This window comes from Apis florea, unplaced genomic scaffold (genome assembly GCF_048593485.1).
Source record: "Apis florea isolate Af1SG1 unplaced genomic scaffold, ASM4859348v1 contig_3203_pilon, whole genome shotgun sequence".
Classification (NCBI taxonomy): Eukaryota; Metazoa; Arthropoda; class Insecta; order Hymenoptera; family Apidae; genus Apis; species Apis florea.
The window spans coordinates 6,720,078-6,745,342 of record NW_028256723.1 but is presented as its reverse complement, the minus strand read 5'-3'; the positions used below and the strand labels follow the sequence as shown (position 1 = coordinate 6,745,342).

The 25,265-nt window shown below is 39.4% G+C and overlaps 1 protein-coding gene and 1 long non-coding RNA gene across 2 annotated transcripts in view; one reads left to right on the top strand and one right to left on the bottom strand.

Annotated features, from left to right (window-relative positions):
• LOC100863787 (zwei Ig domain protein zig-8-like) overlaps positions 1–25,265 on the bottom strand; it is a 119,910-nt gene that overhangs the window by 44,524 nt on the left and 50,121 nt on the right. The gene's annotated exons all lie outside the window — the stretch shown is intronic.
• The window catches only part of LOC147657199 (uncharacterized), a 29,298-nt gene that overhangs the window by 547 nt on the left and 3,486 nt on the right, over positions 1–25,265 (top strand). The window lies entirely within an intron of this gene.

The window sequence follows — 25,265 nt, the reverse complement described above, 5'->3', positions numbered from 1 at the left end:
GATTGATTACACTTTAACATTTAGGTTAGATTACCATTGCTTCATTCATATTGCATGTATATAAAGTCGAGATTCGAAGATCAAATGATCAATTATTTTGCTAGTCAATCGAATCGAATCATTTATAAACCATGATCGGTGATCTTCAATCGGAATAGAAATTACAAATTTTCGTATTTAAATGATTATCTTGAAAAATGTGAGAGGTAAACGCGTAAAAAGTTCTGCGTAATACGAATGAAAGATCAGATAGGAACAAAAATAAATATTTACGTTGGCTCGTCACTTGCAACCGGTCGCACGCTCATTCTGCTCCGTTACGTCGTCGTTACTTTCTGTGCGGAGTCGAAATTGCTCGAATTATTCGAAAAATTGGCCTGCTTCCAGATGCTCTGTACTTTATTCCTATCGATTCGCGTAACTCTTGTTTATTCTCGAATCGGACTTTTAACTTCAATGCAAAAACGAAAAATAACATTCCCGTGCAATTTATCGATGTATCGATCGGTCGATATGACTTTGCCGGAACGCGTCACGTGTTACGTAAAGTTTCTATCATAAACGATTACAATCTCGAACAAGACTCTCAAATGTTATCTCCGATCGATCTTCGAGTAACGAAATCCCGATGAATCTTGATTATTTGGATGAAATATTCAAGAGATGGATAAGGTTCTTGGAGAATCGAAATTTCTCGATCAGTTTATCCCGTATTCTCATTCATTATAGGACGAGTTCCGAGTTAACGATCAATTAAGCGATCGCGGGTAATATGGAATGCCAGGCACGTAGTAATGGCCGCGTAAGGATCCGCTGGAACCAATGGAAGGAGAACCAGTGGTTTCGTCCAAACGACCAAGTGTCTTTGTATTCTCGAAACCGTCCATTATTTGAGATTTCGATTTACTCAAGAAACGAAAATCGATTCTTAATCTCGTTATTCTTCTTATCTAACGATCAGAAATATGCGTTTCGCTCGCATATTATATTACATTCGCTCATTTTCATTTATTCATTATTAAAATGCTATTAAAGTGCGATAAAACGATGCGTTTCGCGAGAAATTTGGCACGAAGAAGAGCGTCGAGTAGCCGAGACGAAACAAATATCGGTGCCCGATAAAACTCGTGTGGTCACATTTCACCCGAAATTTTAAAGCCAACATATCCACATATCTACGTGTTTAACGGAATGCCGGATGAGAACTTTGCTCGTTAATAAATCGTTCGTTCTTTTTTTTTTTTTTTTTTTGCGCGCGCGCGTGGCCATCCGGAAATGTTTTCGTTCGCAGTACGATCATTTTCCTGTTTTGAAACGATTCCATCTCGGCGTAAAAACCCATTATAAACTATCGAGTGTAACCGGCGCGCGTGTTGCACACTTTTTATCATTTTGACCGCGCGCACGATCGAAAACATACGGTGCAACTTCATTATTTGCCGGATCTATACACGGGCCCTTTATAACGTTTTACATCCGGAGAGAAAGTTTCTCTCGCGAAACATAAATACGTGAAACACGTTTTGCGCCCAGGGCGGAAACCCTGCTAATTATTGAACTGGTTTTATGCTTTGTTTATGAGCTTCCCAACCAAGAAATATCGCTTCCGCGAGCTCGATATTTTCCCCGTTGCGTGGCGCAACGAGCCGAATATATATATATATAAAAGGTAACGATTTTAAGCCGAATGGAGACGACAGGATGAATTCGACGCGTTTGGCGAATTTGACCGATATCTTCGAAGCTAGAAAAAAAAAAAAGAAAACGAGAAATAAAATATTTTTGCGGTTTTGAAAGACAGAAAGCCTTTGAGTTTTCCATTCAACAAGTTTGCTCGCGATGTCACGGACGGAGTATTCCCGATGAAACGTGAACACGTTTTCTTGCCCCAAACCAAAGACTTGCTCGAACCTGTTTCACGACTTTTTTTATTAAACGTTCCACGTAAAAATAACGCCACTCTCGATATTTTCACTGTAAATTACCCCCCCGGAACGCGGTTTTTATCCGTTTCAATAGAGGATTCGATGCCGTTTCGCTACGTTCAGATCTCCTCGAGAACGTAAAGTGGAAGAATTACGCGCAATTCAAGGGGACCGTTCGGCGATATCAAGCGGTCGCCTTATTTTAATCAGATCCTATCTATGCAAATGCATACATCGGCATACAAGCTGACCCGCCGAGCTGAGACACCGAGCTATCCGATAAGCGGGGTGGAACTGCATATCCGATTTGGAATGGAAATCGATACGGAAACAAGGCTGATATCGACCCGTTTCGGTTTCCCTTCCGGCCCCGAACATTCATCACTTTGCTTTGGACACCGATAATAGATTTCTCGAGATTTCTGTTCGCCTGAAACCAGCCCTAATTACCGGCTTCTCCTCTCCGCTGCGATGCTTATGGCAAAAAAAAAGAGGGAGGGAGGGAGGAAGGGGGGGGGGCAACGGTTCCACGATTGCTCGCGCGGATTTCAACTTTGTGGCGCCCTTTGGATTGGAAAAGTTGCGTTTTTTTGCCCGGCGTATGAATGATCTTCTGAAGGGGGGGAGGAGGAAGAGGAGTTGTTGCCGCATAGGATGGAGTTGAAGAGCGTAGAGTATGGCGGCTCGTTTTAAGAACGTTCGAGATTGTGTGCTATTTTTTTTTTTTTTTTTTTCTGTAATTACCGAAAAATTCTGAAAAATATCCACCGACGCCGCGATTAATATATAACCGCGCGAAAAAATTTTAATTTATCATATATAGCGAGAGTACGCGGCGAGGAGTAGATTTCGTAGAAATCGTGGAAATGTTTCCCGCGCATCCATTTCGGAAGGAGAGGGGGGGGGTGGGAGGGAGGGAGGAGGAGGGATTTCGTCTAGTTTCTCGTTATTATAACGCGTATTTATATAGAGCGGCAAATGTTTTCGAAAAAAATTCCACTAACGTTGTTCCACACGTTAAAAATATTTATTTTAAAAATTTTTCTAAGGTACGTAATAAACTGATGATACTACGATTATTACGATAAAAACAACGATCGCTCGATGAATTTTTTCTTCTTTCTTTTTTTTTTTTTTTTTTTTCCGTGGAATTTACATTCCGTTTTTCGCGCATTTTACGAACGATACAAAATAACAAATCGTGAAAATTGAATTATTTGCTTTCGATCGATAATAATAATAAATATCGGCAATAAAAATTACCGACGATTCGATCGTCCTTAATCTTTTCACTTCACACGCATTTGGTTTATAGAATTTTGTATTTTTGTACAGTAATTTAACGATAATTGGCCAATTCGATTTGTTCGATTTTTCTACGATTCAAAAAAATTTAACCAAAAAATTCTCGCCGAGCGTGGCGAATTTCCCCCATTTTTAAGATCTTAATTGAATTCGCGAACGATATATTTGCCAGCTTGCGACAAACACATATACATATTATTACCAATCCTTGTGCGTGGATAATAATTTTCACTTGCGCTTTCGAAGTGGCAGCGACATTTCTATGTTAAAATTTGATTCGAACAAATATTATTAATTTTCTTCGAGACTCAATCTGTCACAAGAAAAGAAAAAAAATTGTAAAACGCTTAAAATCGCTGAACCTTATGAAATTTTCGTTCGACGAACAAATTGCTTCGATTAATCGTATTTACATTTTCAGGTGAATTTCGCGAACTCTTTCCCTCGAATTTTAATCCAAATTTCCTCTCTCTGATCTTATTAAAATTTCGAATCGATTTTCATTCTCGAGACGAATATTCCGAAAGCTATGAAGAAAGAGCTGATTCGAAAAACGGCGGCGATTCGGGCCTAACTTTATATGAATAAAATTACATGGCAAACCCGGCTTAATTTCATTTCGTATTTGTTGCTTTATTTGCTTGACGTAATATCGCGGGGCAAAATGCAAAGATTCTGGGAACAAATAAGCCGTGGAGGATCGCGTGGCGAGGGGAGAAGAGGGGAAGCGAATCCCTCCCTCCTTTCCTCTTTCTTCCTTCGAAGACGAGAGAGGGAGGGGGAGTCGCGCGGCTTCGAGACTATTCAATTTCATAATCCGATTTGCCGTACGATTGCGGGAAAGCAGAAAACTTTCGATTTATAGCGCGCTTTAGGACAAAATCCTCCAAGATCCACCGTGGTATATTCCAACTGCGTTTGGAGGAAAACGCAATTTCCTTTTTCTCTCTCTCTCTCTCTCTTCTTTTTCTCTCTCTTTTCCTCCCTATCGTAATTATAACAAGTATATAGAAAAATATAGTCCACTTGTTACACGATCACATTTCGGTTATTTAACGAAAAGATAAACTTTTTCTTTGAAAGGAGAAAAAAACGTAATGGACAACGAGCCAATCGAGTGGAAGGGAATCGAAGAAATGTGTTGGCTGTGCGAGTTGTGCAGTGTTGCCGTATCCTCCGCGCAGATGGTTCTCGCCGCGCGTTAGATCCGGCCTCGGTTTTACCCCATTTAGCAAAGCCAACCGAAGCTTTTCCTCGCCGCATAAGCATAGAAAGTTTCGAAACGGCGACCGCGTTGTTGCCGCGAAATTTATACGCGTGCACATCCGCCGCCGCGCAACTCCCGAGTAATCACTTTCCGAGCACCAACGGGACGGGAAGCTTTCAGAAATAACGTCGCGGATAGCGCTGCGTTTTTTCCCCTCTTTTTGCGGATACGCGATACAGACAGAGGGGAGAGCATAAGGGGTTTAAGTCGACGGAGAAAGAAGGAGTAGGTGAAATCGAACTCGAGCAAAATATATTTAACGAAGGAAAAATAAACCGTGTTACGCGGATATGTGGTCTTTGTTCTACTGTAACTATTCAGCTCGCGCCTATTTCTCCAAGATATGACGAATAAACGCGTAAGATTGTAATACAAGATTGGTTGAAATCAATCAATGAATCAGATGACCAATTTTCAAGTTTAATTTACAAAAAAAATTTCTCATTGAAACGTGATCGATCATATATACATATATATATATTTCATTTAATAAGCTTAACGTCGTATCATACGTTATCAGCGACTTGAAGAAAATTTTGAATGAGTTGGCCACATCGAGACTATCAACGCCCAAGCTTCTCCTACTAATTTCGTCCGGTTAATTGTATATACTGTTCGAACCAATACTTTTACTCGACAATACACAAATGCACAAAGTATATACGAGTACGATCTCTTAACCTAAGGAATTAATTTTCCATTTTAGAGTTATCTAAGCGAGAGGAGGAAGAGGTTGATTAAAAAAAATTTCGACGATCCCCGTTGGGGATACGGCCAAGTTAATTATTTTTCTCCCCTCCCCTCCCCCGGTGTTAATGTTCGAATCGGGAGGGGCGGAGGGGGGGGGGAAGAAAAGAACGAGAATCGCCCTTTCTTTTTGGAACAATGGCCCCGCTCGGTTTCGGGACACGAATATCGGCGCCTCCCTCCCCCCTTCCTTCTCTACCCCCCGGTTAATTGAAACTCCCTTCGAGCGACACGGTCCCCCTGTTTATCCGCAACGAAGGAAGGAAGGAAGGAACGGTTTCTCAATAGGCCTCCTCCCCTCCCCTAGTCCCCTCCCCTTGCAAACTTGGACGATTTATCTTTGATGTTTGTTACCATCTCTCTCGGGCTACGCTCAGGTAAACTTCAACTTCGGTGTGGCCGATCCATTAATTAAGTTAATTAACTCGAGGCGGGTAACACGAAGCCGCTATGGACACCGAGTAAACTCTGATGTCGGCCCTCGAAAGTCGACCAGCATTACACGCTTTATTGTACGCGCGCCGTAATTACCATATCCGAGTTCCACACCCCCTCCCTCCCCCTTTTATTTATTTTATTTATGCCCCTCCTCCTCCTGAGTTTCGATCGATTCGAAGCAGCTTATCGATCGTTCGATCATGGAGAATCGAAAACTCGCGATCGGTTCTTCCGATCGGTTTCATTTTCATTTCTTTCCATCTTTGCTGTTTGCACGGGATATCCAATTTTTTCCTCTCCTTTCGTATTTTTACACGAATGAAAATTCTCGAGTTCGGTTTTTATTATCCGCCCGTCTCTCTCTTCGTTTTTCGAGTTTATCGGTGCAGGTGTTTTCTTTCCTGTTTTTGATGTAACAATTCGCGCGATTCTCAATCGCAGGAAATAATCTTTTTAAAAAAAAACAAAGAAAGAGTTAATTATTGTTATTTATTAGGATAATGATAAACTTTTTATCGTAATTAACAATAACTTATACGAATAATTAATTTTTCATTTATCGGTACAGGTGTTCTCTTTCCTGTTTCTTTTTTTTTTTTTTATAGATTCTCGAGCGATGATATAATTAATAATTTTCAATATCGAAATAATCCTTTCTCAAAAAAAATCATTTATCGTTTTTCGTTCAGATAATTAACAAATAACTAACTTTTTATGCAACTTAAAAAAATAAAGTTTTTTTCTTGAGAAAGGATTACTCCACAAGCAACGTCGAAAATTATTCATTCTCTCTTAATTACTCGTCTTGATAAATTTTTCCATCGCGAGATTGTTGGGGATCTCGCGTGAAGGATCGAGAACCGCCGCTCTGACAACGCTCGAGCGCTTGAGGAGAGCGTCACGAAGGAGAAGGGGATGAGCGTGCAGTCGTCGCGCACCGTACAATTATTCAATCGTGGAATCCCTCCCTCAGCGGACTGTCATCGTCACGGTGCAGATATTTTATATTTTATGTTTCAGCGCTTATTCCGTTAAATTTCTTCTGAAATTCTCTTTGCACTCATATATAGGCGACGTGCGATACGTGTGCTCGTATAATCGCCAACCTACGTTTTATTATTGTACGTATATTTATAATATAAATGTATAATATAATTACATTGTTACTTGATCGGTAACTTAAATATAAATACGAGTGCAAATCGAATCCCTCCTTCTTTTTCTCAAAAGGATTCGCGAACGCCGAATCTTCTTTCGAGCGAGAATTTCCTTCTTATGTCGCCTTATAGGCGATACGTCTTACCGCTGCACTCGTTTGTCGCCGATAGTGTCGCCATCCTACGTTTTATTTAATAATGTAAATATATTAATAAAATATAATTATATTATCTTGTTACTTGATCGATAATCTTTTTAAATACAACAGATACCATTGCAAACGGTTGAAATCTCATTTTTCTCGAATAAGAAAATCGATCGGTATATTTGAGCAACGAACGTGTCGAATGAGAGCGTGGTGGGGGCAACTTAGCGACGGTGACCATAGGTGAGACCATAGCGATCGAGGGAGATGAAGTTCTCAGAGAGAGAGAGAGAGAGAGAGAGAGAGAGAAGGAGAGAGACGGCAGATCCACGCCATTTCGCACTCGTATACGCGCCAAGTTTCAGTTTTCGGGTCAAGATATTCTCTCTCGTTCGGCGTTCCGTGGACAATGGTGAAATCTTTGTGAATTATGATCCCAGTTTCAACGCCGGTTTCACAACCGTATATTGTGACAACAACGAAAGGGGGAGGGGGAGGGGGAGGGGGGAGGGAGTCAAAATCTTTCCCACTCGGTTCAGGGATAGAACAGTTTCTGGAATCGATAACACTCGCTCTACCCTCCGCCGTGTTTTTGCTTGTTTTTTTTTTTTTTTTTTTTTTTTTTTGATATTCGTGTTTCGTGCGCGTAGAATAGAACGCAAAAAAAAAAAAAAATCGAAGGTATTATTTTTTTGAAATAAATTATTTTTTTGCTTTTAATTTTTTTCTTTTTTAGATGGGATTTTTTTTTTTTTTTTTTTTTTAACAAGTCAAAGGTGCGGGATTATTTTGAACAATGAAAGAAATTTGATTTTTTTTTTTTTTGAAATTGAATACGAGTCGGAAAAATCGTCTGTGTTTTATATGCTTGTGAAATAAAAACGTAAGAAATCGAAGATTATTTTGAAAGAAACTTGTTTTTAATTTTTTTTATACTTAAATAGGATTTTTAACAGAATGAGGAAAATAAATGATTATTTTGAACAGTAAAAGAAACTTGCTCTTGTTAAATATGACTCATACGATAGCATCTACGCATTTTCGTTGTTTCGCACGTAGGATAGCAACAAAATTTAAAGCTATACGATTATTACACAACGAAAGAAACTTACTTTCGATTATTCGGAATCGATTTCATCGAAGAATCAACTTCCAGAAGGATTGAAATTAATCCTCGTCCCTTGAATGCAAACTTTTTTGAAAAAAAAAAAAAAGTCTAAAAATTTTCGCCCGTATAAAAATTTTCGAGTCGAGTGAATTTCCTCCGTGCGGACGACATTCGAACACTTCGATCCCGTTTTACCGTAATACTATCTGCTACGTTCCACCATTCTAAATTTAATTCAAATTCCTTCATCGATATCCTCTATAAAAAACGATTATCCCCGGGAATATTTTCCCCCGATTTCGTAAAACCGTGATCGTGGATCGGCCATAAATCGAATAATACGCTCGCGAAAGAGCGTAGAAACTTTGGGGAAATCTAAAATTTTCCCTGGATTTTATTTGTCTGCAAGTTGGTCGATTTATCCGCTCGTACATTCACCTTTAAATTCGATTTCCGATTTCGAAGAGAGAGAGAGAGAGTATTTACGCCCTCTTTTCCAAGCTTCTTTGCATCGATGCAATCGGCCGGGGTTAACGTAATATTCGAAATTCGCGCCCTCTCTCGAGAAACTGCCGTTCCGTTTACCTTGGCAAAGTGTCCGCGATAATTCGACGTCGCTCGGCTCCTTCGCGACTTCATCCATTCGATTCCGCACTCGGCGAATATTTAAGCGATTCGAAGGATGTTTCTTCTCGGGAAAAATTCTTCTCCGCCTCGAGATGAAAAAGGCACGAGTATTATTTAGGATAAAAAGAATAAAAATTCTTTTTGCAATTGTATCTTATGATACAATCCATACGATACGCGGAAAGCAACGTGTTCGAACGTGATCCGCGTGTTTTTATAAAGTAAATATATTACGTAATTGGGATAATTTTACAACGATTCGATTTGGACAGAGCAAGAAATTAAATCGCTCTACGAATCTGTTTATCATCTAATAAAACAATCCTTGCTTACAATCATTCCTCGAATAAACGAAGAATAGACAATTCCTCTCACAGTGTTTGATTTATTAATTTAAGCGATATTAAATAACGTACGAAGCTGAGCGAAGAGTTTGGAATATTTATTCGCACGAATCTAATGCAACAAAACAATCCTACCTTTGTTTAATTTTATCTCGTTGTAATTTCTTGCCCAATGAATAGTAAATAAATTCATATGTATGTGTACATACAATTCCTTTCACAGTGTTTAATAGTAATATTAACAAATGAAGAGTTCAGAATACTTGCACACGCTCTTCATTTAATTTTATCTTACTATAATTTCTTGCGCAATGAATGGTAGATAAATTCGCGTATGTATACAACAAGAGTTCGAAATATTTGCGCACACAAATCTACCTTATTAATTTTTCCACACCGTCCCCTCAACGTTCGATTCGATTCGCATAAAATGCAGAAGAATATTCAAAGACTTTCGTTCGAGAGGATCGACTAAGAAGAAGGCGTTTGAGAATCGTGTAAGAGTGGCGGTAAATAACGTCGGCAATAACGTCGAACACCGCCCATCCCAGATAAATACGTATGACGCGGGAAAGCTCCATTCATAAACAAATCACTTTGGACGCGTCCGTTTGTTTGGATTTGCAACACAATGGCGGATAATAAAGTACAATGGCCGTACGTCATCCGCACTTGGGCTCGTGTTCGCGCGCATAACTCCTGTATTTGTCGATACGACAATACGAACGTTACACGCTCGATTCTACAAAATTGTCGCCGACGCGCAATCTGATTTCCCTCCCCCTACGTTTTAACGTTCAACAAACCAGCGGTGGCTATTTATCCCCGCCGATAATCATCCCTTTTCAATTCGCTCCTCTCCCCTTCCATCGAAAATCCTGTAAATATCCCACCCGTTTCTTCGTCGAATTCGATCGAGAGCAGGTTCGAGTCTAAACTGAACGACTTGGAATATTGCGACGAACCAAGGTGACTCGATATTACTCGACACTGTGTAGCCTGTGTTTACATTGCGAGCGAACGAATGCGAGCCGTTGTGTTTGACCTTGGAGAGCGCGGTTGGCCAATCGTTGTTTTTCTCGCGAAAACGCGGGCTAAGAGGGAGTCGGAGGGGGGAGCGATAATCGCGTTGGAGACGGAGTCGGGCATCGAGCCAAGTCTTGAAAAAGTAAAACGGTTAAAAATTTCGAATAAAGTTACCTTAAGCAATCGCTTCGTTAAAATATGCTCGAACAACGTTTATTCGTTACAGCTATTACAGTCGATCCTCTTTTCGCATAACTTCGACCCAAGTTTTTTCCCCCGCTACGATTATTTCCGATTATTGTTACGTTTCGAGCAACGTATTATCGAAGACAACTCGTCCAGATTAACTTTATTCGTAACTTGGACTATTAAATTTTGTCCAGGCAATAAGATCCTTGCTTTCGACTCGTGAACTAATCGAGTTGCTTCTGCATTCTTCGTTCAAATTGAGAGTCTGGAAAACGTGTCTCCTCGTAAATTACTATTCGACCATCGAAAACGCTTACCTCAAGTCTTATAAGTGTTTGTCCTTGACAATTATATTTGCTGTACGATGACTTCACGAGCAGAATTTTCAAAGGATAAAGCGCATCGATCCTATCCTATAAATCATCCGATAGATAAACGTAAAGGCAAATACTGACTCGAATAGCGATAATTTAACGAAACAACGATAAAAACAATGAAATCGAAATTGAAAAAATTTTCAACCGATATAAGTTGGATTAGAATTAATCTGTTAAGCGAATTCGATTGTGCCTTGCACATGTCATCGACGTAAACCAAATAATTAATTTTAATATAATTTTGCAAATCGAACGTTTCTATTTCTCGTTGTATTTCCAACGGAAGAAAGTCGAAATACCGAAATTGAATCAACTTCGGAACAGGAAAAATTCTCCTCGAACGAAATTTATCATCCTCTTCTCTGGCTTTTTTCGACGAGAGAGAGAGAGACCCGAGGAATTTTCTCGAAACGATAAACGGACGGATCGATGTATATTAATCCTCGTTGGGTGAGAGGCGGATCTGGGCCGGTTTAATTGGCGTTGCGGTCGGTAATTTTACACGGGCCATCATTCCCATTGAGGCGAGTACACGCGTCCACTGTCGATTTATCATATATATATATAGTGGTGGAGGGGAGGAGGCCGCAATGCATCGCTCCTGCGGGATCTGGGTCTCATGACGGGACGCTAAACACGCGATTATGCGCCTCCATTATTATGCCAACCAACACGGGGACGGCTCTGCTTTCCCCTCTGTTTGCTTACGTCCCCGATGTCTCTCCCTCTCCCTCCCTCCCTCCTTCCCTTTGTTCTTTCCCCATCCACGTGGATTCATCGATCGACGCACGATCGATTGTCTCGCCTTCGATCATCCTTCAGCCCCATCCATGTCCATATATATATATATATATAGATTTCCAATGTGTTTCTATCTCATCTCGATAGATTTCGTACAAGAAGAATCGCTTTCTTCTCTGTGCCTTTAGCTCCATTCACATCTCGCACAGACATTTCTTCATAGCGTTTATCTCGAGCGGCGATAGATTTCGTAAAAATCGGTTTCAGATCGGTGCAAATGCAAATGTCATCCTTTTAAGGAGGTTAGTTATCCATATCAATTGATGATTTCTGCGTTTCTTGATAAATTTTCGTACGCGAAGAAAGATCACAGTTTCGATCAATCCATCGCGAATCAATCGGCACGATCCCGCCTTTAACTCCGTTCGTATCTCGTACAGATTTTTGGTTACTCTTTTTTTTTCTTTTAGATGGATTTCCTACGACGATTTCGATAAGAAAGATCTAGAAATAGAAAAAAATGTTTCGTTCGACACGATCTTCGCGTTTTGAGAGAAAGAGAGAGAAAGAAATAGATAGAGATAAATAGAGATAAAGAGATAGATAGAGAGGGGGGGGGAGGGTAAGGCGTTTATCAGAGATCCGTTTATGATCTCGTTAAATCGCGAGGAGTAGGAATAACGAGGAATATCGAGGAGAGAGAGAGAGAGAGAGAGAGAGAGAGAGAGAGAGAGAGAGAAGGAAAAGATAAATCGCAGGACGGCGATAAAACGCTGATACCGCGCCCTGTTCGATCTCGCGGCGTTTCGTCGTTGCCTCTCCAAGACACCCCCGATATCCCCCCTTAATGCAATTTCTCGCGCCGAGATTTCTCCCGTCCTATGATTCGCTCGACCCCGTTTCCTCCCCTTTTTTCCTTTTTTTTTTTGCGCCCGTTGAACATCGATCGAACCCTCCTCCTCCTTCAGACAATTAAAAATTTTATTTATGATCGCTCGAAAAACGCTGTAAGGCAAGCCCTTTCCCCCCCCCCTTTTTCGATTAATTCGAAAAATTGCGCGGTGAATCGCGATGTTAATTACGTTTCGTTCGTTTTGCAGTACGAACGATTCGAGAAATTTGAGGAACGAATTTTTCTTATTGAGATTGGTGGTGATGAGTACGAAAGGAAAGGAAAGGAAATTGTCTATTTTACGAGATTGTGAATCGTGAACGTATCACTTCATATCGATATTTATTGTAGAACGCGTAGAATTCGAACGTATATGTAAGAAGGGGGCACGCGGTAGGAAGAGGAGAGAAATATTTAAATTCGCGAGAAATACGTTACAAACGTTCTATTTAAGCTGCGAAATTTAAATGTAGAAATCTGGGAGAGAATAACAATAATAATGCAAAAGAATAAAATATTCGAAGCATCGAATCGATTTTTCTATTTTTTGCGAATAAAATCGTGCAAATAATATTTTTGGAAACGACGATATGCGATCATTTTATTATAAATTCCGTGTCGTCGATTTTCAAAATCACGCGTGATAATATAAGAAACGAAAGAATTTATGCTAATTTCGCGTAACACGAGATTGGGATCGAGTTGTTCGCAATGAAAGAAAATTCCGGTTTATCGTATGGAAAGTAGCGATTTTTGCTACGGCTTGGTTCGATAAAATATCTCGAATTTTTTCTTTTTTTTTTTTTTTTTCTTTTTGCATTCACGTTTGAAAATTCCGGAACGGGTCCACTTTATGGAAATGTCCCTCGAGCCGGCGAAAGGCAAAGCTTTGCTAAGCTGCTGTTCCAAGCAATTTCTAGCGCGGAAAAATTTAGCGACTCCTCATTTCCCTTTGCCCGCTATTCCTTCTCTTTCCCCCTCCTTTACGTTTCTTTCTCTCTCTCTCTCTCTCTCCTCTCTTTTTCGAATTCTCCCCATCCTCCGCGCGCTTCACCATTTTTTCCCCCTTAATGGGACATCGTCGAGATTTCCCCACTACGAGAAGAAAAAAATTGTAAGAATATATCACGAAATCAGAGGAGAACGTTAAATATTAAATATCCCTTCGTACGCGTGTTTGAACATACGTGTATCATGTATCCTTCTGTCCGCAATTCTAATTTGCAATTTTAATTCGAAAGTGTTATCTGTGCGTAAAAATCGATTGGATTAGATACACTGTTTTTAATAAATTTAATAAAAAATTCCACGTTGAAAAGAAGTCGATCCTTTCGACGAAATGAAAATGTATAAGAAAAATTCTGAAAAGTCTGAAATGCAAAGTATAATATAATCTATCGAGCGATATAACGTAATCTAATCGGCCAACTAATAGCCAAATACGAGGAAGGAAGTAAGAAATGGAACGCGATGAAGGGAAGAAGGTCGGTTAAATTCGTATCCTTATCTCTTTCGCCAGTCTTTCGCGCGAGCGATCGTTGTTTTCCATCCGTTTCATCGGAATTATATTCGAGGTATAGGTTGCATGTTCATTCCCAGAATGACAGAGAGAGAGAGAGAGACAAAGACGTCCTCGATTCTTCGCGGCAGATAAAGTTAAGGAACGAGCTCGAGAAAATAATTATTTTCTTTTAAGAGCGTCCTCTCTCTTTTGTCTCGGCCACCAGAGAGAATTCAGCGTTTAGTCGCTGAAGAAAATCGCATATGCACGATGGATACACGAGAACCTCTAAAAATCTTCTTACCGAACGCTTTCAATGTGCATTTTCATTTTCGACTTCCATTCGTTCGGTCGAGACTCGAACGTTTCATTGTTGCAAACGAAGCGCGCATGCGCGTAACAGGATCTCCAATTTAACGGTTTGCGGTCGACGAGTTTTTTCAGTCGGGCGAAGTAGCGACTCGAGAGATAATTTTGCGCGTATACGTCTTACGGACAACGTGAAATCATTAGATTTTCTCACATTCCAAATCTTGCAAACCGCTTTTCGATTTCTTCACCTGATATCGTGCCGCTGTCTTTCATTTTCTCCGTCACTCGATTCACGAACGATCTCGTCGTTCCTCAACGATACAAAATTAATTTCATCCTCGCTCGAGCTATTTTATTAAAAATTTCAACTCGCAAGAGTTTTGGTGTATGGTTATTGTTACAATTATTTCTTATAAATTCTCAAAAAGTGACTTTTCTCCGCTTTTGATACATTGTTCGAATCACTGTGCGTCGCGTCTCGAGCGCGTTTTCTCCGAGAAAAACGATCGATTCTACGTGATCATAATGAACATATCATTTTATATTTTATGTTCGTTAAATTCCATCCTTTAATACACTTTGGGTCGAATTCTCGAAAGTTCGATTGTTCGCGGCCACTACTCGCAGCTGTACTACAATTTCCCGCAATTTACCTTTTCAACATTCCGCGCCCGTCGCTTTCGAACGAAAATACATAACGCGGTAAACGAAATAACCGCTTGTTGTGCGTTGGGCGTGCCCCATTGTTCCCAAAAGTTATTATACGCGAAACATTACTCCTGATTACTTGAAAATCACCGAAAGATATCGCGCGCTCGATAACTTTATCAACAAACGAATTCGTGTATATATATATATATATATATGTATATACATATAATTCGTCACCTTTGGAAAATGGAATGGTAATTCGAACGACGCACAGTCGTTTCGAGCAATGTATATTATTCTTGGATATATAATTGTTCCAATGTTTTGCAATAATTAAAACATACATTAAAAACTCTTATACGTTAAAATTTATATAGGCTGTGGAGAATTAATAGCTGATCGATTCCAATATATTTTCGTAAATTAAGCTTAATGTTTTACGATATATTTTGTGATATATTCGTATTTATTCCACACCAATCGAATGCAATTTCTATCAATCTCTCTCTTACACGTTCAATTATATTCTTTAAGAAATAACAAGTTATAATAAAAATAATAAAAATCGTTATTTCCAAAAAATTAAAATCTACGCTCGAAATCGGGAGGGAGTCCGGCATCTATCGTTCGAACGACGCCTGTCCGCCACAGGCGACAAATTCGATGAAAAGAATCGAGGCACGGTATTAATTTCGGCCGGACAGATGGCGACACGTTAATCCGTCTATTATTGCTCGATTCGATCCTCGTCGAATTTTACACTCGCTTTATCCCGAGATGAGATTACCAGTGGGAGCATTTGGAATGAAAAAAAGGGAAAGGGGAAAAGGAATTCACCGCAGCCAATTCGGCGGCAGTCATTGTCGATGGAAATCGATTTCAATTGGGGGATCGTTAGCGAAAAAAAAGAAAGAGCAGAGCGCGGGTCTCTCTCTACCTCTCTCTCTCTCTCTCCTTTCTTGCTCCTTCCTTCTTCTCGTCCCCGTTCCAGGATATGGCGGCGTTCGAGCCAGGAAATTTGGACGATGATTTTTGCGGCTCGAAGCTTAAACTTTTCCATCTCGTTTCGAGATTTAATTAGATTTTTCGTATCGAATTTTCCCTCCCCTCCCCCCAAGCTTCTCCTCGTGAAAATAAGCCGTGAGAAGCGTGGCTCTTTCGCTCGGTCAGCAAAGCCTTTCGATCGACTTTCTCGCTTCTCTTTTTTAAAGGGAACAAGAGGCAATTCGTCCGTTTTCGTCTCACTGTTCTCTTCTTTTGCTCGTTTATTATCCAAGACGATTGATAAAATGCAAATTCTATTTTTCAATACGATACAAAAATACCCTCCCCCCTTCTTTTTCCTCACAAAATCATCGATTTTTCAGGGATGGGATACTATTATCCTTTTCACGATAGACTCCATCGATGGAGAATCTTTTTAGATTAATCGATCCTCCACTTGCACGGAGGAATTATTCCTCGAAACGTTTGAAAAGATCAGCGTTGTGAAACGATTGTCTTGCTCGCGAAAGGTGTTTATTCGCACCTATTTTCAATTCAAACGTATCAAAATAGCTTCGAATTTGCCCAACAATTGATTCTCTCGAGATATTTCTTTCCAACAGGAGAAAAGTTTAATAAAAAGAATTTGTATATACACGCGCTTTTCCATCGATCCACGGATTATAATCTCGTCGCCTGCCTTCTATGTGCAAAATATATACGCCGGCCTTGTCTCATTTACATGGGCCCATGATTTATTTATAGCAGCCGCCAAACAGGAGGAATTTTATAGCAACCAACTGTACGAGTCGCAATCGAATCCTCCTCTCCCTTCCTCTCCGCGTTGTTCGATCTCAGAAAGGCGAGTAACGCGTATTGCATATCGTGAAGACGATATTCGAACGTAATTTTCCACACAGATCCTTCGAAAGGGTGGATTTTCAAGGAAAAAAAAAAAAAATTTCCAAGAAATTTTCGTTATTTAATAATATTACGCGGAAAATACGACGTATTACGAGTTTACAAAAAGTACCGTCAAAGTTATATAGAATGGAAACTTTGGTGAGAGAAGGGGGCGCAAAGTTATTTTCAAAAAATGAATTATTCGAGAAAGAAGAATTGTGTATTGTAATATTTCGTTTATTTATTTTGCGTGGGAAAAATTTTTAATAGAACTCTAGAAGAGTTTCTATTAATTTTTTCGCGGGTTAGGCGAAGAAAATTCCATGCGCGAGATGTATAAAAAGTCGGGGATGAATTTTTAATTATTTTCTCGAGTTACCGGATCCTTTAGAACACGTTATGCAGATTCTTTGAATTTCTACGTACCCGTGCTGTTAATACGTCGGATGAAACTCGAGAGTTTCGTATCGAAATAAACGCGCGGACGTGCGCGCATTTTTCCAGATACAAGAATCGTGGGCGCACAATCGAGGGGTCATACGCGGATTTCCTTTCGAATCATTACCATCTGAAAGGAGGCTCCCTTTTAAAAGGGAACGCCCAGCTTTTCAGGATAGTAACGACCGTATGCAAAAAGCGTGGAGAACGATCGATTCCGCGTTCCTTCCGAACGTTTCATCGTAATCAATTCCCCGCGATGCCTCTTTTGTGCCAATGCTACGAGACAAATTTCCCTCCGCTTGATTGCGCATCTAGATTCTCATTCTTCGACTCGACTTGCTCACTGTTCGTCGTTATATTTTTTGAAAGCGCGTTAATTAAGATCACCGATTCGATTTTAATTATCGGTAACGTTTTTCCGAACCGAGCGATCGGCGCTGCCATTTGCATGCAAATTATCCAAGCATTAATTAAAGAACTTTTTTGCGACGTAATATTTTCAAACTTTATATCGATATGATATATATATATATATGACATATATATATTAATTTGTATAATGTGATTGGAATTATCACGATTTCGGGAAAATTAAGAGATCTCAAGAATGTTTATCCAACGATATATAATACGTATTTGACTGCTTCGCGTATAAATAGATACTAATTCGAAGGCGGAGCCGATGTCGACCGATGATTTGGCGAAAATTGTCGAAGAAGGCCGAACGCCGAGATCGGGTAAGATCGGCTCTGTCGAGATCGTCGCACGCAGTCGTTGCATTGAAACCGTTGGATGATCTTAACGTAGAAAATAAATAAAAAATAAAAAAGAGTAGATAAAGAGTTTCTTGATTTATCCAGTTTTTTAAGACCGCGATAATCATTATATCTGAGTTCATATGAATTCAAGTGTAGCATGTTATCTAAGTTCGTGCGCGAATAATAAAGGAGTGTGCGTCGAGTGTGGGGACGTTAAGTTCTCCGTATATCGAAATAGTATGTCCCGTAAGTATCCGATTTGCAGATACGCGATGAATCCGACGATTCAAGGGGAATTGGTAGGTGCAACGAACTTTCGTAATTTGCTTCTATGTTGTATTTCTCTCGGGGACTTTTCAACGGAAGGGAACTGCTTCCCTTACCTTACTGATTTCATTTGCGAAACGTGTATCAAATATCTATAGAACTATTCGCCGGTTGTACTATGAGGCGCAACGTTCCAACTTTGCGTTCTACTTGGGATACTGTTTTAACAGTGGTGCTCCCGAGATTTTCAGCTTCATCTCTGTTTTCGTACCGTGGTATATAGGTACATCGCTCTGGGGATTTCTAAAAAATTGGCGAAATTTCTCACTCCTAAATTGTATTTACATTCGCGCCCAACTTTGAATTGTAATCTGTTCTCGCTTGCGATCGTTATTGCACACCATCTCAATTACGATAAAATGAATTTCGTCGTGAATGCTTGGTGGTAGAATTTAAACAACGATCAATCATCATCAATTGGCCATATTGCCAAGCACGCGAGTTTTGAAAGGAAGGAAAGATTTTAAAGAGTTTTTAGATGAGGAAAGGAGATTGGAGAAGATACTTTGTAAAAGGAATACAAAGTTGGAGGAAAAGAGGGAAGGAAAGGAAGAATGAGATAAAAGTAAGAAGAAAAGTGAAATGGAAATAAAAAATTCTCTTGTTAAAAAGAAAAGAAAAAGAAATATTTAGATACTTGTGCAATTTACGATTTCTGTTATTTATTACCCTTGTGTAAGCTCCCTCGCTAGTTAAACACGCTTTTGGATATTATACCGATACCTCAATACGAAACTTGCGGAAACAAACTTCGTTAATTACGTTACATCGACTTTTAGCACTTGGAAACGAGCATGGTGGAAAATTTAGCGCACATTTGACGCGGTTACGTGATTGGATGATAAAGATCCGGGGGATTGTTTTAAGCGTTAATAAGGTAGACGCGGTTCAAGCGCGTGCACGTGTCACGAGAACTCGGCCAATGCATACTGCGAGGAGAAAATTTAATCCAATGAATTAATTATAAACTGTGCACGAAATTTCGGCTCAGCCAATTACCATGGATATGAAGTACACCCCTTTCGTTCCTCGTTCCAACTTGGAGAAATTGCTTCTATTTTCGAACGATATATATTGTATATATAATTCCGTATATATAATTTCATTTAATAATTTATATCATACTTTCTCGCTATCGATCGCATATCTTTCAATCGTTTATTTTTTATTTTTTTTTCTATATACATTACTTAGATTGAAGGTTTGACATTCCATGCTATATAGCTGGCGTGGAATTTTCCGATAATTTCGATAATTTCGTTATCGACTCGAAATTAATATTACGAATACGAAATATCGATTTTATTTCGTTTTTTTTCCTCTTTTCTTCTTCTTTTTTTTTTTTTTTTTTTTTTTTGAAATGTTATTGAACGCGTTTCACAATCGCATAGATTCGGCGATGATAAAAATATAAAGTTGAAGAAAGAAAGTTTCCCGTATAAGGAGAAACGACGTGTACTAATGGGGCAAAAGTTAGAGGGGTCAGCATAGCTTCGAAGGTGTTTAGGGTGATTAATAGTTTCCAGACTACTCTCCATAATTAATGTACACCCGTAAATTTACCTTTGCAGCTGGTAACTATTTAGATATTATGGTAAGGAAGACGTATATATGGTTACAATTTGTTACAAAAGAAAAGTTTTTCCACGCTACTTTTGTTTCTATAAAAGAATTTTTTAATTTGCTTTTTTTTCCCCGATCAGAAAATGATCGTGGAACGATTTTAAAAGATTATTATATTATATATATATATATAAGAAAGTTATAATTTTCGAAGTTCGTTACCACGAACGAGTGCAAAAAATTTCTTTATCGTATTCACTAGTTTCTTCTAGCCAATAATTGCACGAGGAACGAGGCTGACGCTGGCCAATAGCCGGTCGCCTCTTTTCTGTTGTGGAGGGGGCAGGCTTGAAATTTCGCTTGTATCCGAGGCGCGGTTTGTACGTGTACACTCAGAATGTTCCAGAATGTTCGAGACACTTTCGGGGAACGGTTATGTGTCGGATACGAAACCGCTCGAGCACAATTGGACACCCACCTTCTTCAATCCTCGAGTTCCTTTCCATTCTTCCCCTTCTCTTTCGAGTAATTCAATTTAAGCGTATAAGTGGATGGTAATACGATCCTTTCCCACTTTTATGAATTCTATACTGGATGTGAGAAACGAGAGAAAAATGTTACAGAGAGGATCGATTTCGAACGCGTGTTCTTCATTAACGTTTCTCTTAAGAACTCCAATGTCGAGGTAGACTCGATATTATAGATTGTAATTTTTAGTAAATAATTTAAAATGTTTAAATCTAATTTTTTTTATTTCAAACACTTCAAGAAATTGCTGCTAAGTAAAAAAAAAAAAAAAATTAAAGATTGCAAACGATTGATGGAAGTGGATTGATTCGATGAAAACGAAAGATTTCGTCGAGTGATCTTGCTTCTTCTTCTTTTTTTTAAAAAAAACGAGGATATTGCGGATATCCGAAGCGACCTTGGAAGAAGATCTTTTAAACACGTTGATTCGATGCAAAGTTTTATTTTTAGGGAACATTGCACGTTGTACGTAATACGGGATAGAATGAAGCGTTGCAGAAAGGAGGTCGAGTGATTTGTTAGTGAGATGCTTCGAGATGATGTATCGAATCTTATCTTTTTTCCTCTCTCTCTCTCTCTCTCTCTCTCTCTCTCTCTCTCTCTCTCTCTCTCTCTCTCTTTGTTCCTTCTCGGAGATATCTTTGTATCTATCGATTTTTTATGGAACAACTCGATCGCCGCTCGAGTCGAACGAAAACGAAAACTTGAAAGCTCGTCGAGGAATTTTCGTAATATTCGCGAACGAATCCATCGATCGATCGATGCGATCTTATCGCTTGACGTGGCGCACAAAGTAATATTTTCGATGGAATCAACGCCTCCCCTTCGGGTTCGATCGATTCAATTCGACAACGTCGCATTTGGCAATTCGAAGGAGCGGCGTTGGAAAGAAGTCACGTGATGCCTTTAACGCGGCATATCTTGTTCGTAACCGACGAACGACACGTAAGAGTACTGAGAGTAGAGGCGTTGGAAGAGGGTTGGCTTCGTGTATCAATTTTCATCACTGGAACAACCACCGAACTCGTTAAATGAAATAATCGACTTTACGATAAACTTTACTTTATTTTTATTGTTATGTGTAAAAGAAGTTGGAAGAGAAAAGAGGGCCAACTTTTCCTTCGAATTCGAGTTCTTCCTTCTTCCTCCACTCTTGTGCACGATGTTTCGAAATGAAAAGAGTTTCCTCTTTTTTTTCCTTCGAAACACGGATTTAAAGGGATATCGACAAAAAGCGATAAAAAGAATCCGTTGAACAAAATGCGTCGTGGTTAAGGTACAAGTTCAAGTTAAGGAGAAATGAAGCTGGAAAATTTTTGATTTGTTCCAAGAATGAAAAAAAAAATAAAGAGCGGTTTGGAATTATTGGAAATTTAGTATTTCTTCGAGCAAGTAAAACGAGGATGGAAACTAAAATTAAACGAAGAAAATTAATATTTCGTTCTCGAAAATTTCATTTTTAACGTACTATTGACAAAGCGTATTTTAATTAATTAAAAAATCACATCTGTGAACGAATCGTATATTCATCCCTTAAGCAGAGTGTTAAACATTAACAAAATCCGTCCTCTTGTTGTTTACAAGAATGATTTTATTACTACTGTGTCAACATCCTAGTGTTAATAGTGTGCTCAGGCTGGAAGCAAACTGGAAGATCTCTCGTTTCCCCTCTGCCATTTCCCATCTTCTTGTCGACAAACAGATATACTCGTTCACTTACTTACTTAGTTACGCTTGCGTTCGTCATAAGATGGTTAGGCAAAACGTGCACTCTATTCCACTTTTCCTGGAATCGCTGTATTCTTATAAATCGATCATTAATCCATCGATACACTCATCTTCGTTACAATCCGCGCGATCTAGAAAAAAAAAACTCTTAAACGTAATTTCATCCTACCGAGAAACGTATTGATTCGAATAAAATGCGTTTGAAGAATGGCTAGGCAAAGCGTGCACTCTATTCCACTTTTCCTGAAATCGTTATATTATAAATCAATTAATTAATCGAAGCGTCAATTTCGAACGTTAATCATTATTCCATCGATACGCCCACGCTTCGTTACAATCCGCGCGATCTAGAGGGAAAAAAATCTCTTAAAACCTGATTCTATTTGTGCCGAGAAACGTTTCATCGATCCGAATAAAATTTCGCTCGCGAACAGTCTTCCCAGCGAGAACAGTGAACACGACGCTCGAGCTCGTCCGAAAAGCGTAATTCTACCTTACCGGCTGGAAAACGTCAATCCGAATGAAAAAAGAACGCGATTTCAACCGGTGCCCCGGTTGACAATACGAATAAGAAGAAAATTGAAAGGGTCCCGGTTAACCGACCCCTGAAACACGGAACGGGGCTATGAATATTCCATAGCGCAGTAGTTCGCCTCGTGTACGCGAGGTCCTGTACGCAAATAGGTCGCTCTCCCCGACCTATCGTTTGCGCGCACGAAGCGGCGGTGGTGGGGCTAGACGTATCTTTCTAGCCGGTTGGCCGTGTATAGAGGCGGCCGTTTAGCCCCGAGGCGCGGAATATCTCCGTGTAATTGCACCTTTCGTGCTGGCCGCGTAAATCCGCGCCCGCCCAATTTCGATCGTTCGGAATGCGGCCCGACACACACGCTCGATACTATCTTTAATTGGGCAGCGGCAATAGTCAACGTGTCGCTTGTTGCTGCTTGCCCCCTCCCCCTCCCCCGCTATCGAAACTAATTCAAACGGCTGCCACTCCTTGCCTGTCTCCAATTGTTGCGATTCCACTGATGTACATTCCCCACGCTTTTCGAAAGAGCAGCGCGCGCTTACCTCGGTGTCGGTGCGTTCGAATAATGGGAGATTTAATTTTTACAACGCTGATTTCTTTTTTATTGTAATTTATTATCGTTTCGTACACGAGTGACATAAAAATATATAATTTAGTATTTAGGTTAGAAAGCGCTTCGAATAAAGTGCAATAAAGTGCAAAGACCTTGAGAATCGGAAGAAATGCTTGTCGAGAAAAGAAGTTATATCCTCGACTATCTTATAAATTGTCCGACAAATAAACGGTGATAATTTAACGAAATAGCACAATAAAAAACGATAAAATAGAAAATTATGAAATGAATAAAGCATTGTACGTAAGAAGACGTATTGCATACTGATTCGTTCAAAGTTTGAAAAGAACGAAAAAATTGCTAAAGTTAAGACACATTCCTTTAAAACTTATCGATAATTTATAACAATTTAAATAAAATGGACGTTTCGAGATGTTACATCCGTTATAAAATTGAAGTTTAAATGCTTCTTAATAAATTTACAGAATATTTCTCAACTCAATTGAAATATGAATTAATCCGTAAACGTTTAAAAAGAGGATTTAAAATTTTAACGTGCAAAAATTTTTTAACGTATCGTCATTATACATTATAAATATATTTGAATAAATAAATTTCATCCAATTAATATACATCGTCGTGGGATTGCTACGATTTTAGATGCCTTTTTTCGAATCAACAACTCCAGACGAACTTTAATTTAAAATGATTTCACAAAATAAAACTTTAGTATCAATTTCCGTAATCCGTGTACGCGAAGAAGAGTTTATTCATGAAATTCTAAAAGAAATCAAACGCGAATAAATATTGTCAATCCAACTGCGTGCAAAGTGCGTTTCCATTTTTGCTGCAAATCGATCGATGAAAATCTTCCCATCGATGTATTTCGATCCTCTCTCTCTGTCTCTCTCTGGCTCGATAACAGCGAAAGATTCGTACGGAAAAATCGATATTAATTAAAAGCCGTTGGATCGTAACCGTTGTTTCATACAAAGGAACTCGTTACGATGCAAGTATCGCGGCTTAATGGCTTATCGTTGAAAGAACGGGCGAGATTAGAATTAGCTAGCGGAGAAAATTCTAAATATTCTCTAGTATATTCCCGGATGTAGCTCCAAGAATATCGGTGGGAGGACAGGAACACGGCAATAGGGCAGATGTCGGCTGGCGGCAGGTGCACTCGCTATTCTATAATACGTTTCATAAGTGTGTTACATAAAAAGGAATCCTCGCGGAAATTTCTCCCTCCGGATCGATACTTTAAACTTAATACCATTGTGCTTCGTCCTGTCGTCGATTGATCGTAATTATATTAATAACAGTTCTGTTCCTCGATTATTATCACGTTTTATAAAATTAAAAACGAGACCGTGTGATCGAGGACGCAATCTTTCAAATAAGACGCGCGAATAATCAATAATTAGCGTTGGATGAAAGACAGAAAGAATATACTTTCGTGTTCTTCGGGACAGGAAGAATTTCTTCTTATCGACAGTTCGCTCAACTCAACGCCACGCAATAAATTACAAATCGCAATTACCGTCGTTATTAAAATTATCTTTCAAAATTAGAAATAAACAGCAACGTTTATTGAACGTTATTCAATTCGATATATATCGAAAAGGAAAAGAAAACTGTCTCGTTTAATCGCGGATTAAACGTCGATGGAACGTTTGTCGTTTTCTTACGCGTTTCCAACACCACGCCACCGACCATCTCCCCCCACTCGCTCCTTCTGCCGGCCAACTGGAACTCGTGGAGAAATGACGGGTGAACGGAAGGGGGAGGGGTGGGCGAAAACTTGGACAAATATTCCGCTCTTGTAGAGTTTCAACGTCTCGGTCAATAAAGCTTGTCTCTGAATCGTGTCCATTCTCCCGAGACACTGTGTCGTTCCACTCGTATTCGGTGCAAAGTGTAACGTACGGGCGCAACTACCACCGCAGTTCGGTTTACACCGCCGGTTAAACTGGAACGAATAACACGTAGCGGATTTTCTATTCTCCGGTGTATCACGAATTCTCGTGAAGCTTGCGCTCATGCATCGTTAATTCCTCTCGAACGATTACATGTTTCGATTATCATCGAATTTTTTTTATTTAAACCTTTTAATTAATGAGAAAAAGAGAGAGATTGTTTTTGTATTTTAATTTGGGTGTTGATTCATTCGTGAATGAAGTTGTGAAAGAAAGTGAATT